Source organism: Pan paniscus, chromosome 5 (assembly GCF_029289425.2).
Source record: "Pan paniscus chromosome 5, NHGRI_mPanPan1-v2.0_pri, whole genome shotgun sequence".
Classification (NCBI taxonomy): domain Eukaryota; kingdom Metazoa; phylum Chordata; class Mammalia; order Primates; family Hominidae; genus Pan; species Pan paniscus.
Window position 1 is genome coordinate 126,870,482 of NC_073254.2, and position 14,029 is coordinate 126,884,510.

General features: G+C 45.4%; 1 pseudogene; it reads right to left on the bottom strand.

Annotated features, from left to right (window-relative positions):
- Positions 1-423: 423 nt before the first annotated feature.
- LOC134730557 (protein GVQW1-like) lies at positions 424-13,452 on the bottom strand (annotated as a pseudogene).
- Positions 13,453-14,029: the final 577 nt, after the last annotated feature.

A 14,029-nucleotide genomic window follows, 5' to 3' on the forward strand; every position in this document is an offset into this window, starting at 1 on the left:
CGAGGCGGGCGGATCACGAGGTCAGGAGATTGAGACCATCCTGGCTAACATGGTGAAACCCCGTCTCTACTAAAAATACAAAAAAACTGGCCAGTTGTGGTGGCGGGTGCCTGTAGTCCCAGCTACTCAGGAGGCTGAGGCAGGAAAATGGCCTGAACCCAGGAGGTGGAGCTTGCAGTGAGCCGAGATCGCACCACTGCACTCCAACCTGGGTGACAGAGTGAGACTCCATCTCAAAAAAAATACAAAAAATTCGCCGGGCATCATGGCACATGCCTGTAATCCCAGCTACTCGGTACTCGGGAGGCTGAGACAGGAGAGTCACTTGAACCAGGGAGGAGAAGTTGCAATGAGCCAAGATCATGCCATTGCACTGCAGCCTGGGCAACAAAAGCAAGGCTCTGTCTAAAATAAAATGTGTATGTGTGTATGTGTATATATATATATATGTGTATATATATATATGTATATATATGCACACAAACACACACACATACACACACACACACACACACACACATCAGTCCTGCTTCCGTCATCCTCCTGTCTTCTCATGTTGCACTTTCATTCCTAAAACTACTTTTGCAAAGATTGTGACAGTCAGAGGAATCTAGCATGGCTGACTCCATCTTGCTTCACAGGCTGGCTATCCTTGCTCATTCCTGGGCATAAGCCAGGCTAACCATGGGAGGAATTTTGTTTATAGTTTAACTTTGAAGCAAGGATGCTAATAGTCCTTCCATAAAACTAATTCCCTTGGCCAGGCGTGGTGGCTCATGCTTGTAATCCCAGCACTTTGAGAGGCTGATGCAAGTGGATCACCTGAGGTCAGGAGTTTGAGACCAGCCTGGCCGTTATGGTGAAACCCCGTCTCTACTAAAAAATACAAAAATTAGTGGAGCATAATGGCGGGCGCCTGTGATCCCAGCTACTCAGGAGGCTGAGGCAGGAGAATCACTTGAACCCGGGAGGCAGAGGTTGCAGTGAGCCAAGATTGCACCACTGCACTCCAGCCTGGGTGACAGAGTAAGACTCCGTCTCAAAAAAAGAAAAAAAAACAGAAAAACTAATCCCCTCCTTGTTCAGAGACTGAAGCTACCTTTGCAAAGCTAACTGTGGGAAGAGTCTGAATTCTACTAAAATGTAGGCATGATTTCTATCATCCCTTACTGCTCAGAAGTCCTGCAGCCAGAGGTCACAAAATCTGTGACTTCCCCAGTTGCTCCTATAGGTAATATCACTGTTGTAGGACCTAAGGTTGGTCTTTGAGATGGTTTTCAGACTTTTGCATTCTGGCAACCAGCTGACCCCATCTGGACCAGTGATTCATGACTCAACAAGTTCTGTGGCCCCCACCCAGAGGCAGACTCAGTGCATAAAGACCATTTTCCACACCTGTATGATTTCATCCCCAACCAGTCAGCAGCACCCATTCTCCAGCCCCCTGCCCATCAAATTATCCATAAAAACCCTAGCCTCTGAGTTCTCAGAGAGACTGGTTTGAGTAATAACTCCAGTCTTTCCAGTTGGCTAGCTCCACATTAATTAAACTCTTTCTCTACTGCACTACCATGGTGTCAGCGAATTGGTTTTGTCTGTGCAATGGGCAAGAAGAACCTGTTGGGCAATTACATTCCTCTTCCTCATTGTGAAGGCACAATCCCACCAGGGATGCAAGTCCATGGAAGCAACACTTGGAACCTAGGAGATGGAGATGTGCTCCAGTCAACAGCTGGTTGGAATGCTGAGAGGTTATTTTCTTATAGGAAGATGTTAGCAGACTCTATATGACATTGAGTTCAGCACAGTGAATGAGTCTACCTGTAAAGGGTTCTGTTTGTGCTTGGTATTCCCCATAATGAAACTCTTAAGGATCCTTATGGAAATAAGTAATGGGTCTTCTCTGGTGACAGATTCTACATACCAGTGAGCTTCACACTGAGGGAGATTCTACAGTAAGACTGGCACTATCTTGCCCCACAGATACAATGTAGGTTAAGTAGGTTTTGGTGGGGTTTCTCCATTTGCTATGGAAGGCAGTTTTGTGAAAAATTGCATTCCCAATTCCAAACCTATTTAACCCATGTTGAATTCAACCTGTTAATATTTGGGGGACTATAAATATATAAAGATACAGACCCTATGTTAAATGAAAATTATAGATTTAAGAATTCTTTCTCTACTCTTCCTCTTCCAATAATGAAGTCATATCCCTCTTTCTTCATTGCCAAGTTTCTAGAAAGAGTGATGTACCCTTGCCTCCACCTCACTTGGTAGACCACACAGGCAGGTTTTCATTCTGTGTGCTTCCCTGACATGGCTCTGGCTTTTGTAGTTGTTGTTGTTGTTGCTGTTTCGTTCTGTTTTCTGAGACAGGCTCTCACTCTGTCACCCAGGCTGAAGTGCAGTGGTGCGATCTCAACTCACTGCAACCTCTGCCTCCCAGGCTCAAGCAACCCTCCTGCCTCAGCCTCCCAAGTAGCTGAGACTACAGGTGTGCACCACCATATCCAGCTAATTTTTAAATATTTTTTGTAGCAACAGGGTTTCACCATGTTGACCAGGCTGGTCTCAAACTCCAGAGCTCAAGCAATCCAACTGCCTCGGCCTCTCTGAGTGCTGGGATTGTAGGCGTGAGCCACCGTGCCTGGACTTTGTAGTGTTTTTTAATCCATATATTTATAAGTTCTTGATAATTCAAGCTCTGGAAGGACAGAAACTGTGTCTTCACCTCTGTAGACCTAGCACTGAGCACAGGCAGGGACATATAGAAGGTGCATATACCAGTAGCTACCGTTTGTTGAGCACTGTGCCAGACATTGTGCTATGAGCTTTATGTGTACTCAATCTTTTAATCTGCACAATGGTTTTATGAAGCTAGGGCTTGCATTATCTCCATTGCATAGATGGAGATACTGAGGCACAGGGAGGTTAAGAAGTTTGCCTGAGGTTGCACATCTAGTAAGAGGCAGAGCAGGGATTTGAACCTGGGCTGTCTAGAGCCCACACTCTTAGCACTTATATTCTATGGCCTAACAACTAATAGTGGTTAATCTTCATAAATAAAACTAAGATGTTACCTTATAACATCTTAAAATCTTTACAATTAAAGATTTTTAATGATAAATAATGTAATCTTTGTAAATAAAATTAATATTTTGCACGCAAAATCACTTTTGGGGCCCCAGGAAGGTCATCCTAATGCTGTAGGTTTTCATCCTGTAAAGCAGCTGAAACATGAAACCATTGTCAGGGCAGCACAGGCAATAGGTACGAAGGAGCCATAGAGAGAGAAACCTATAGTGTTTCACCTTTGAGCCCCAAACCAAAAACCACAAGAACAAAGGCTTTGATGGACCAGGATAAATTTGCAATGAAGCTCCTTCTTGCATGGGCCACTGTCATGGGTCAAATTGTCTACTCCCAAAAAAGATATACTGAAATCCTAACCTCCAGTGGTTCAAATGTGACCTAATTAGGGTCTTTACAGGCCTAATTGGAAAATAGAGTCTTTACAGACCTAATTGGAAAATGAGGTCATTAGATTGGGCCCTAGGCCAATATGACTGGTGTCTGTTTAAAAAGAGGAAATTTGGACACAGAGACAAACATGCACACAGGGAGGGAGAACACCCTGTGAAGATGAAGACAGCCAGTGCGGTGACCATCTCTCCACAAGCCAAGGAATGCCAGAGATGGCCAGCACCAGAGGTAAGGAGTGAGACACAGAACAGACTCCCCCTCACAGCCCTCAGAAGGAACCAACCCTGCCAACACCTTGATCTGACTTCCAGTCTCCAGAGCTATGAGACAATAAATTGCTGCTGGTTAAGCCCCCTCCCACCCCAAACTGGGCTCCCATCCCACAAGCCCAGTTTATGGTGGTATATTGTTATAGCCTCCCTAGGACATTAATACAGCCACTCTTTGCAGGTGTTCCTGGATTGTTAGAAGCTGGATTGACATTGGTGGTACATGATTCTTCTGATTCATAAAAGGAGGACAGTGAGGGAATGAAAAAGCAACAAAGAAGGGATAAAGAGTATAAATCACTGTGGGCTGAGGAGGGTTTCATTAGATCTCAGGCCTGACCTACCATGTTGAAAGGGGGATAAGACTGAGGCAAACAGAGAGAAGAAAATAGGAAGAGTGTCCAGTGTGATCAAAGGAGCAGAGGGCGAGTGTGCATAATGCCTCAGAAATAGTAAGTAGACCAGCACAACCAAATACAGGGCTCTGGCGGAGAAGAATCTGGATGGCAACGGCTTACCAAATGAAAACCTTAAAATATGGCATGATTCCATATGCCAGACGTCAATACAGAGTGGATATAAAGCCTTTTATTCATTCAACAAGTACTCTTGCATGCTTAGTGTGTTTGTGATACTATGCCAAGTGTGGGCATAATTCATGAAATCTCAAGGCAAACAAAATGCTGAGATTTCAGCCAAGCTTCATCTTTGATGACAGCAGCAGTCAATTTGACTTTCCAATGTTCAGCCGAGTTATTTCTTAAAATAGTCCTAGTACTAAACTCCTCTGAACACTTTGAATAAGGAAACAAGGTTTCTATTAAGGGACCCCAGATATGGGTATAAGAGAGTCACATAACTTTATACACTTTATACAAGTACTAAACTAGAGTTACCCTATCTGATACTATCACTTAGAGGATTTTGAAAGGAAATTGATATTTTCACTACAACCTTCCTGAAGTCCTCCTTCTGATAAAGAAAACCAGGGATGAAACCCAACCCTCTAAATGTATTTTTAATAAAAAATCAATGGATGTCAATTTTCAGGTTGGAGGTTTATTAAATGTCTTCTTGTGTACTCTTCAATCTTTCTGCAGTCACCGTCTGTTTTATTCAACTCATGACTGCCTAGCTATACTGCTAATCTAAGTAATATTTACTTTACCACTCATCAATATTTGCCACTTTTAGTAAATATTATACCATTATACTACTTAAAGATTTATTAAGCAGTTAAAATTGAGTCTTTACCTCATTTAGTATTTATCTTTGAACAGACTGAGTACAGCATAAATAGTCATAGCTGAATTCAGAATTCTTATTTTTAGTGTAATTGGACCAAAAATCATTCTGCACACCTGGAAAGGTGTTGACCAAAGCATCAATAAAGACGAAGCCTGTTTATTAATGACCCCAGCTCCAAACCTTGCTGGAAAATACTAGGTAACCTTTAATTAAAATTACAAAAAAACTTTTAATCAATCTTAAAGCGTACACTGACTGAGTTTGTCAGTAAACTCGCACCAACCTAATACTTTGAACAATTCCTCATATTCTACAATTCTTTTTCACTGGGTGAAATTCTGAAAATCCAATATTATTTCTCCTATAGCCACAGTGAGTCAGCTTCTGAGTGGCCAAAGAAAACTCATAGAAGGTGGAAAGGGGCGATAAGACTTGCTTCCTTGACACCCGTAAGTGCTTCAAATTCCACTGAGAAGGAAAGAAGGAAGGGGCACGAACCCCTGGTGAGTCACCGGTGGACCTGTGACCCAAAGGTCATTCATTCTGCAAACGTTTATGAAGCAGCTACTATATGCTAGGCACAGTGCCAGGTGCTGAGGCTATGATTTTGCATAAGACAGACCCTATAGGTTCTCGTTGCCTTGTGGAGAGACAGAAAATAGCCAAATAAGCAAGAAAAAACTCAGAAGCTGATCATTCCAAGAAATTTTAAATAGAATAATTTGATAGACAGAGTTGACTGGTGCCTCTGAATTTCAGGTCAAGGAAAACCTCTCTGAGGAGGTGGCAGCTACGTCTGAAAGATGTTAGTGCAAAGGCCCTGAGGCAAGAAAGAACTTGAAGGCAGCTTCTGGAAATAAAAAGAAAGTCCACCCCCCTACCCCCAGTGTGCGCAATAATCATGTACTATTTTATAATGAGAAAAAATGTTACTTTGGGGGGACAAACTTCATATCCTTTAACACTTGTGGACATCAATCTTAACGAAATTCTAAATGTAGAAAAAAACCTTTTCGGCACAATGATATTCACAGCAGCATCATAATAGTGAAAAAACAGAAACAACCTAAATGACCAACAACAGATAAGTGGTTATATAAATTGCAGCATATCCATTTTTTAGGGATTCTATACTCAAAATTATTAAGGCTTCTTTTCTATCTGGTCTTTTCTATTTTCCAAATTCCCTTTAATGAATATGAATTACCTTTATGATTTAAAAAAAAAAATGAGCTGGCCAGGTGCAGTGGTTCACGCCTGTAATCCCAGCACTTTGGGAGGCTGAGGCAGGCAGATCATGAGGTCAAGAGATCGAGACCATCCTGGCCAACATGGTGAAACCCCGTCTCTACTAAAAATACAAAAATTAGCTGGGCCTGGTGGCGCGTGCCTATAGTGCCAGCTACTTGGGAGGCTGAGGCAGAAGAATCACTTGAACCTGGGAGGCAGAGGTTGCAGTGAGCAGATATCATGCCACTGCACTCCAGCCTGGGCAACAGAGAGAGACTGTTTCTCAAAAAAAAAAAAAAAAAAAAGTCAACATGGGAGATTAGCATCCAAGATGGAGTTCCTTTAGCCTCCAGGCTAAAGGTTAATCATGGCTGTGGGTCTAGAATCCAGAATCACAAGAAAACTAGGGTTTGAGTGGTGTCACAGATCGGATTTCCTGGGAAACAGATTCTGAGAGGGAGATCTGCAAATAGATAATTTGTTGGTGTTGTGGGTTGAATGGTACCCTCTCAAAAGATAGATTTGTTAAAGTAGGCAGATAGCTAGACATGAGCAGGTGGGGCAGCCCCTGAGAAAAGGGAGGCCTGGAAAATCTCACACCCCAGAGATCACCCAAAACATGCATGCGAGATGTGAGCAGAGAGGAGGGAAAATACCTTGGCAGAAAGGAACGCCCCTTAAGACCCCAGTAATTGCTCACTCTGCAGTTCACCTGTCACATTGTCGCTAGCTACATGCTAATAGGGCAAAGGAGAAATTCCAAAGAGAAATGCAGGCACAATAAAATTTGACCACTGTACAACATTCCTTGAGTGGCAGTAATGAGCAATGCAGCCATTAGGTAGAATCCATATTCAACACGGAACCCACACGTGTGCACCATTAGTAAGGGAGGGTCCCACAAGCCTGGGGTGGGAACTAGGTATGAAAAAGGTAGGGACTTAAGGCAGAAGCAGGAAAATTAGACAAAGAAAAAAGGCAGAGACTTAAGACAGAGGTGGGAACGCCAAGAAAAAAAAAAATCAACATCATAAAAACCCAGCACAGAGTTCTCGGGCTGCTGCTGGCCCACTCTCTTTCAGCAGCCTGCTTGGGCTTATCTTTCAGAGTGTCCTGGCTCTCTAAATAAACTCTCTGCTCTCTATTTTCCTTCAATAAATTCTCTTTTTTGAGTAAATTAGTTGCTTGGCAGAATTCCTTCTTCCAAGTAAGACTAAAAACCAAGGATCTTGAAACTGTCATTGCAAAATTATAACTGAGACAGTGAAAGAGAGCTAACCTAAACAACTTCATCTTGTTTCTAACTTCCAAGCTGTCCATGTTCACTCCTGGGCATAGGCTGAACTAACTTTGGGAGGAACTTAGTTTATAGTTAAACTTTAAAACAAAGACAATAACAGCCTTTTCCCAAAACAAATCCCCTTCCTGCCTGGGGACTAGACTGCCTTGGTAGGACTAACAAATTATCCGAAAGATGAGAAATTATGGTTTAGGAGTCATACAACTGGCGGTTACAAGAGTCTGGAGTCTGACCCACCTCAAATTGCTCCTTGGCATAACATCACTATTGTAAAGCCTAAGGTCAGTGCTTGAGTTATTTTGCAGACTCTAAACATGATGGATCATCTGGCACCACCTACATTGATAAACTAGCTCATCTGGTCTTGTGGCCCTCACCCAGGAACTGACTCAGCACAAGAAGACAGCTTCCACTCCCTATGACTTCATCTCTGACCCAACCAATCAGCACTCCCGACTCACTGGCCCCCCGACCCAGCAAATTATCCTTAAAAGCTCTGATCCTTGAGTGCTCCAGGAAACTGATTTGAGAAATAATAAAACTCCAGTCTCCTGCACAGTCACCTCTGCATGAATTACTCTTTCTCTATTGCAATTTCCTTGTTTTGACAATTCAGTTTTGTCTAGGCCATGGGCGAGGTGAACTTGTTGGGTGGCTACAATTCCCTTCTTTCTGGTAAAAGGTTGAAGTCCTAACTCCCATCCCTGTGACTGTGGCCTTATTTGGAAACAAGCTCTTTGCAGATGTACTTAAGATGCATTCATACCAGGTTAGGGTGGGCTGACTGATATCCTTATAAGAAGGAAATGTGGATACAGACACATATACATAGGGGACATCATGTGAGAATGCAGGCAGAGGTTAGAGTGGTGAATCTACAAGCCAAGGAACACCAAGGCTTGCTGGAAACATGAGAAGCTGGTAGACAGGCATGGAGAAGATTCTCCCCCAGAGCCTTCAGAGAGAGCATGGCCCTGCCAGTGACTTGATTTGAGACTTCTAACCTCCAGAACTGTACTATAATGTTTCTGTTGTTTTAAGCCACCCAGCTTGTGGTACTTTGCTAAGACACCATTAGAAAGGAATAATGTTGAGTCTTGCTCCCAGGAACTACACATATTGGGGAGGGAGGGAGAGAAGCCAAACTAGGCAGAGGGAGAAGTTGAATGGTGATGCAGTTGGCAACAGTGGGTTCAGAACCCATATGAAGACCCTGTGGAAATGTCCCAAATGGAGGCAAGGGGCTTTTCTTCCTCCAGCATAGATCTGTCATTGGATGAGAGCTGCCCTTGGTGGAGGGGAGAAAGTTTGGGTTGAGTGAGGCAGCTTCCTTCCACAGAGGCAAATTCTGGAGAGGGACTCAGCTGTGAGCCCAGCCAAGAGCCATTCGGCCACAGTCAACACCACTGCAGCTGGAGCTGGGGAAAGGTGAACGTCTATGGCCAGAAGGGAGAGCTGAGTGGCACACCCAGCACCCATGATCAGTGGCCATGTCATCTAAACAGGGGAAGGACTTCAGAGGCCCAGAAACAAGAGATCAACTGACTCTGGAGAGAGAACTGGAGGTAAGGGACAGACAGAGTGATCAGAGAAGACAGATCTGGCTCTGAAAGCATAAAGGGGTTTCAGAGACCTTTGATCCAATCTCACAACCCTACATGGGACTCTGTCCAAAACCAGGAAAAAAAAATGCAGTCTCTGTTGTGTTGAGTGACCCTCTTCCCTGGAGGATGGAATATACTTCCTTATTGTCAACCAACACCAGCATTCCTATGACTCAGAGTTTTTCCCACCTTACCAAAGTGTGCCATTTTCACTCTGACACCCACCAATTCCCACTAGACAAAAAGATTTGTGCATTTTCTTTTTTGTAAGTTGCTCTGCAACTTTTTCCAACTACACACATTGTCTCCTGCCACCTTTCCCAAACTGTTGTTGAGGTTCATTGCTCAGGAGCACCAGAAAACATGCCTCCCTTCCTCTACATGGCAGCTTTTCAAATGCTTGCAGACACTTTTTCTGTCCTCCCTAAATCTTCTTTTCTCCAGGCCAAAATCCTCAGGACTAGAAAAACTCTTCCTGCCCTGCTATACAATTCTATTATACTAGGAGATTCCTTGATTGTCTTCCTGTGACATTGTTTCAAACATTTATTCAATCATCGTATATTTATTAATCAGGTTCCTGATGTTATGGGATCTTTGGGGTGTTGCTTCTCTGGCTGGAAAAAAGGGCTAGTGGCACTTTTGCCGAAGTTCTTTTCCCGTGTCCAGGAAGAATGAGGTATGCAGACAAGTGGAGGGTGAACAAGACAAAGAGGAGCTTTATTGAGCATTACAACAGCTCAGGGGAAACCTGCAGTAGGGTAGTCTTCTCTGCAGCAGGTCAACCTGATGAGTGTTCAGCTCTCAGCAGAGAAGGTAGCTTCTCTCTGCAGCTGCTTATCCTGTTGTCTACAGCTCTCAGCAGAAAGGAGGCCCTGGAGAGGGTAGCTCCTCTCTGCAGCTGGTCATCCTGACATCTCCTGCTTTCAGCAGAGGGGAGGCCCTGAAGAGGATAACTCCTCTCTGCAGCTGGTCATCCTGACGTCTCGCCTGCTCTGGCTGAGTCCAGGGTTTTTATGGTCTTCAAAACCATGCTGATTGGTCCATGGGCAGCCATGGCCAGGCCCCAGAAAAAGCACCAAGAGATCCCCCTCCATTCCCCAGGACTGGCAGCCTGGCCTCCAGGCTTCACTGAAGCCTGAAGGTAGGGCTTCACTGATGATATGGTTTGGCTGTGCCCCCACCCAAATCTCATCTTTTTTGGGTTTTTTTTAGATGGAATCTCGCTCTGTCGCTCAGGCTGGAGTGCAATGGTACAATCTTGGCTCACTGTAACCTCTGCCACCAGGGTTCAAGCAATTCTCCTGCCTCAGCCTCCTGAGTAGCTAGGATTACAGGGACCTGCCACCTCACCCAGATAATTTTTTGTATTTTTATTAGAGACGGGGTTTCACCATGTTGGTCAGGCTGGTATAGAACTCCTGAACTCAGGTGATCTGCCCACCTCAGTCTTCCAAAGTGCTGGGATTACAGGTGTGAGCCACTGTGCCCGGCCTCCAGATCTCATCTTGAATTCCCACATGTTGTGGGAGGGACCTGGTGGAAGGTAATTGAATCTTGAGGGCAGGTCTTTCCTGTGTTGTTCTTATGACTGTGAATAAGTCTCATGAGATCTGATAGTTTTAAAAATGGGAGTTTCCAAGGTCAGGGGCAGTGGGTCACGCCTGTAATCCCAGCACTTTGGGAGGCCAAGGCATGCAGATCACCTGAGGTCGGGAGTTCAAGACCAGCCTGACCAACACGGAGAAACCCCATCTCTACTAAAAATACAAAATTAGCCAGGCATGGTGGCGCATGCCTGTAATCCCAGCTACTTGGGAGGCTGAGGGAGGAGAATTACTTGAACCCGGGAGGCAGAGGTTGCGGTGAGCCAAGATTGCGCCATTGCACTCCAGCCTGGGCAACAAGAGCGAAACTCCATCACAAAAATAAATAAATATATAAATAGGGAGTTTCACTGCATAAGCTCTCTTCTCTTGTCTGCTGCCATGTGAGATGTGCCTTTCATCTTCCGCCATGATTGTGAGGCCTCCCCAGCTACGTGGAACTGTAAATCCAATATGCCTCTTTCTTTTGTAAATTGCCCAGTCTTGGGTATGTCTTTATTAGTAGCATAAAAACAGACTAATACAGTAAATTGGTACCAGTAGAGTGGGGTGCTGCTGAAAAGATACCCAAAAATGTGGAAGCAGCTTTGCAACTGGGTAACAGGCAGAGGTTGAAACAGTTTAGAGGGCTCAGAAGAAGACAGGAAAATGTGGGAAAGTTTGGAACTTCCTAGAGATTTGTTGAATAGCTTTGACGAAAATACTGATAGCAATATGGACAATAAGGTCCAGGCTGAGGTAGTCTCAGATGGAGATTAGAAACTTGTTGGGACCTGGAGCAAAGATGACCCTTGTTATGTTTTAGCAAAGAGACTGGCAGCATTTTGCCCTTGCCCTAGAGATATGTGGAAATTTGAACTTGAGAGAGATGATTTAGGGTATCTGGCAGAAGAAATTTCTAAGAAGCAAAGCATTCGAGAGATGACTTTGGTGCTGTTAAAGGCATTCAGTTTTAAAAGGGAAACAGAGCATAAAAGTTCAGAAATTTTGCAGCCTGGCAATGCAATAGAAGAGAAAATCCCATTTTCTCAGGTGAAATTCAAGCCGGCTGCAGAAATTTGCAGTAACAAGGAGCCGAATGTTAATCCCCAAGGCAATGGGGAAAATGTCTTCAAGGCATGTCAGAGGTCTTCACAGCAGCCCCTCCCATCACAGGCCTGGAGACCTAGGGGGAAAAAGTGGCTTCGTGGGCCAGGCCCAGGGTCCCTGTGCTGTGTGAAGGCTAGGGAATTTGTGCCCTGTGTCCCAGCCACTCCAGGTGAGGCTGAAAGGGGCCAACATAGGGCTCGGGCTGTGGCTTCAGAGGGATCAAGCCCCAAGCCTTGGCAGCTTCCAGATGCTGTTGAGCCTGTGGATGCACAAAAGTCAAGAATTGAGGTTTGGGACCCTCTGCCTAGATTTCAGAAGATGTATGGAAACGCCTGGATGCCCAGGCAAAAGTTTGCTGCAGGGGCAGGGCTTTCATGGAGAACCTCTTCTAGGGCAGTGCAGAAGGGAAATATGGGGTTGGAGCCCCCAGACAAGAGTCCCTACTGTGAGAAGACAGCCACTGTCCTCCAGACTCCAGGATGGCAGATCCACCAACAGCTTGCACCATGTGCCCGGAAAAGCCACAGACACTCAACACTAGCTGATGAAAGCAGCCAAGAGGGAGGGGGTACCCTGCAAAGCCACAGGGGCAGAGCTGCTCAAAGCCATGGGAGCCCACCTCTTGTGTCAGTGTGACCTGGATATGAGAGGGACCTGGTGGGAGGTAATTGAATCATGGGGGCAGGTCTTTCCCATGCTGTTCTCATGATAGTGAATAAGTTTCATGAGATCTGATGGTTTTAACAACAGGAGTTTCCCTACACAAGCTCTTTTCTCTTGTCTGCCGCCATGTGAGATGTGCCTTTCACCTTCTGCCATGATTGTGAGGCCTCCCCAGCCATGTGGAACTGTAAGTCCAATAAACCTTTTATTTTGTAAATTGCCCAATCTTGGGTGTGTCTTTATCAGCAGCCTGAAAACAGACTAATACAACTGGGGATCTACTCCTCCTGCCCAGGAGCCTGTCTGCCTCCTGCTGCCATTCATGGTGCCCAGGCTGTTTATGCCAAGAAGCGCCTGCAGGCCTGCACTGAGCTGCCTTCAGCCCCACCTCGACTTCTCTCCCATGCTTGTCAGTACCCAAAGACCAGAGGGGGCTGAGGAAACAGAGGGCTGGCATGTCAGTGCTGCCCCAAGTGTGTGCCTACCCAGTGGGGTTGCGGCAGCACCCAGGTTTGGCCCAACCTTGCTCCACAATCAGAGTGGGTGCCAGGAGAAGGGAGAGGCCAGGCAGCAGGAGCAGGCACTTCTGAGCCTGAGGTGGGCAGGGAGGCCTTCCCGGGCCTCCCACAGCACGAAGATGCCTGAGTCCACAGCTGGGCTTGAACAGCTGTGGCTGCACCTGCAGGGAGCTCCTGCCCCACCAACTCAGGAGTGGCAGGGCTCCCACTTATCCCCAGCTCCCATCAGCTCCATGGAGCATGCAGCCCTGGCCATGCCTCCAAGATCAGAGCAAGCGCCAGCAGTGGGGAGAAGCCAGGCAGCAGGAACAGGCACTCCAAGCCTTTAGGGGACAGGGGGGCCTTCCTGGGCCCCAAAGAGCACAGAGATACCTGGGTCTGGAGCCGCAGCAGGGCAGCTGCAGAGGCACCCAGGGAGGGAGAGGTTCCTATTTGCTCCATCGAGTGGGAGACCTAAGCCTGCCTCCCCACTGCAGCCAGCATCTTGGCAGTGGCCGCTGCTGCTATCACTGAGTTTATGGGGGGGAATATACATATATATATATATTCATCTACTTATTAGGAACTTACTTTGGACCAGTCACTTGGGGATATAACAATAAACAAGGAAATCTCAGCTCTGTGAATTTCAACATTACAGGAGAAAAGATAAGGAAAAACCTTTCTGGTACATGTGCAACAAAATGGCGATGAGGACTGAAGACAGAGCATGGGATATAGAGTTGTACTGTGTAGATTCTATTCCCATCTCGACCACCCACTAGCTGTGTGCCTTTGAATTATTTAATCTCTCTTGACTTTGATTTTTTTCATCCTTCAAATGGGGATAATAACATGACCTCATAGAATGGTCTTGAGGGATTAAATGGGTTAATATATATAAAGCTCTTAAAATGGTACCTGCACATAATAAGGACTCACAGAAAATTACCCTTGATGATTAAATTATTATTACTGTGCAATTGTAAATTCTATGCGAAAGCAAGGCATCCAGGATGATGCTCAGAGTTTTACCTGA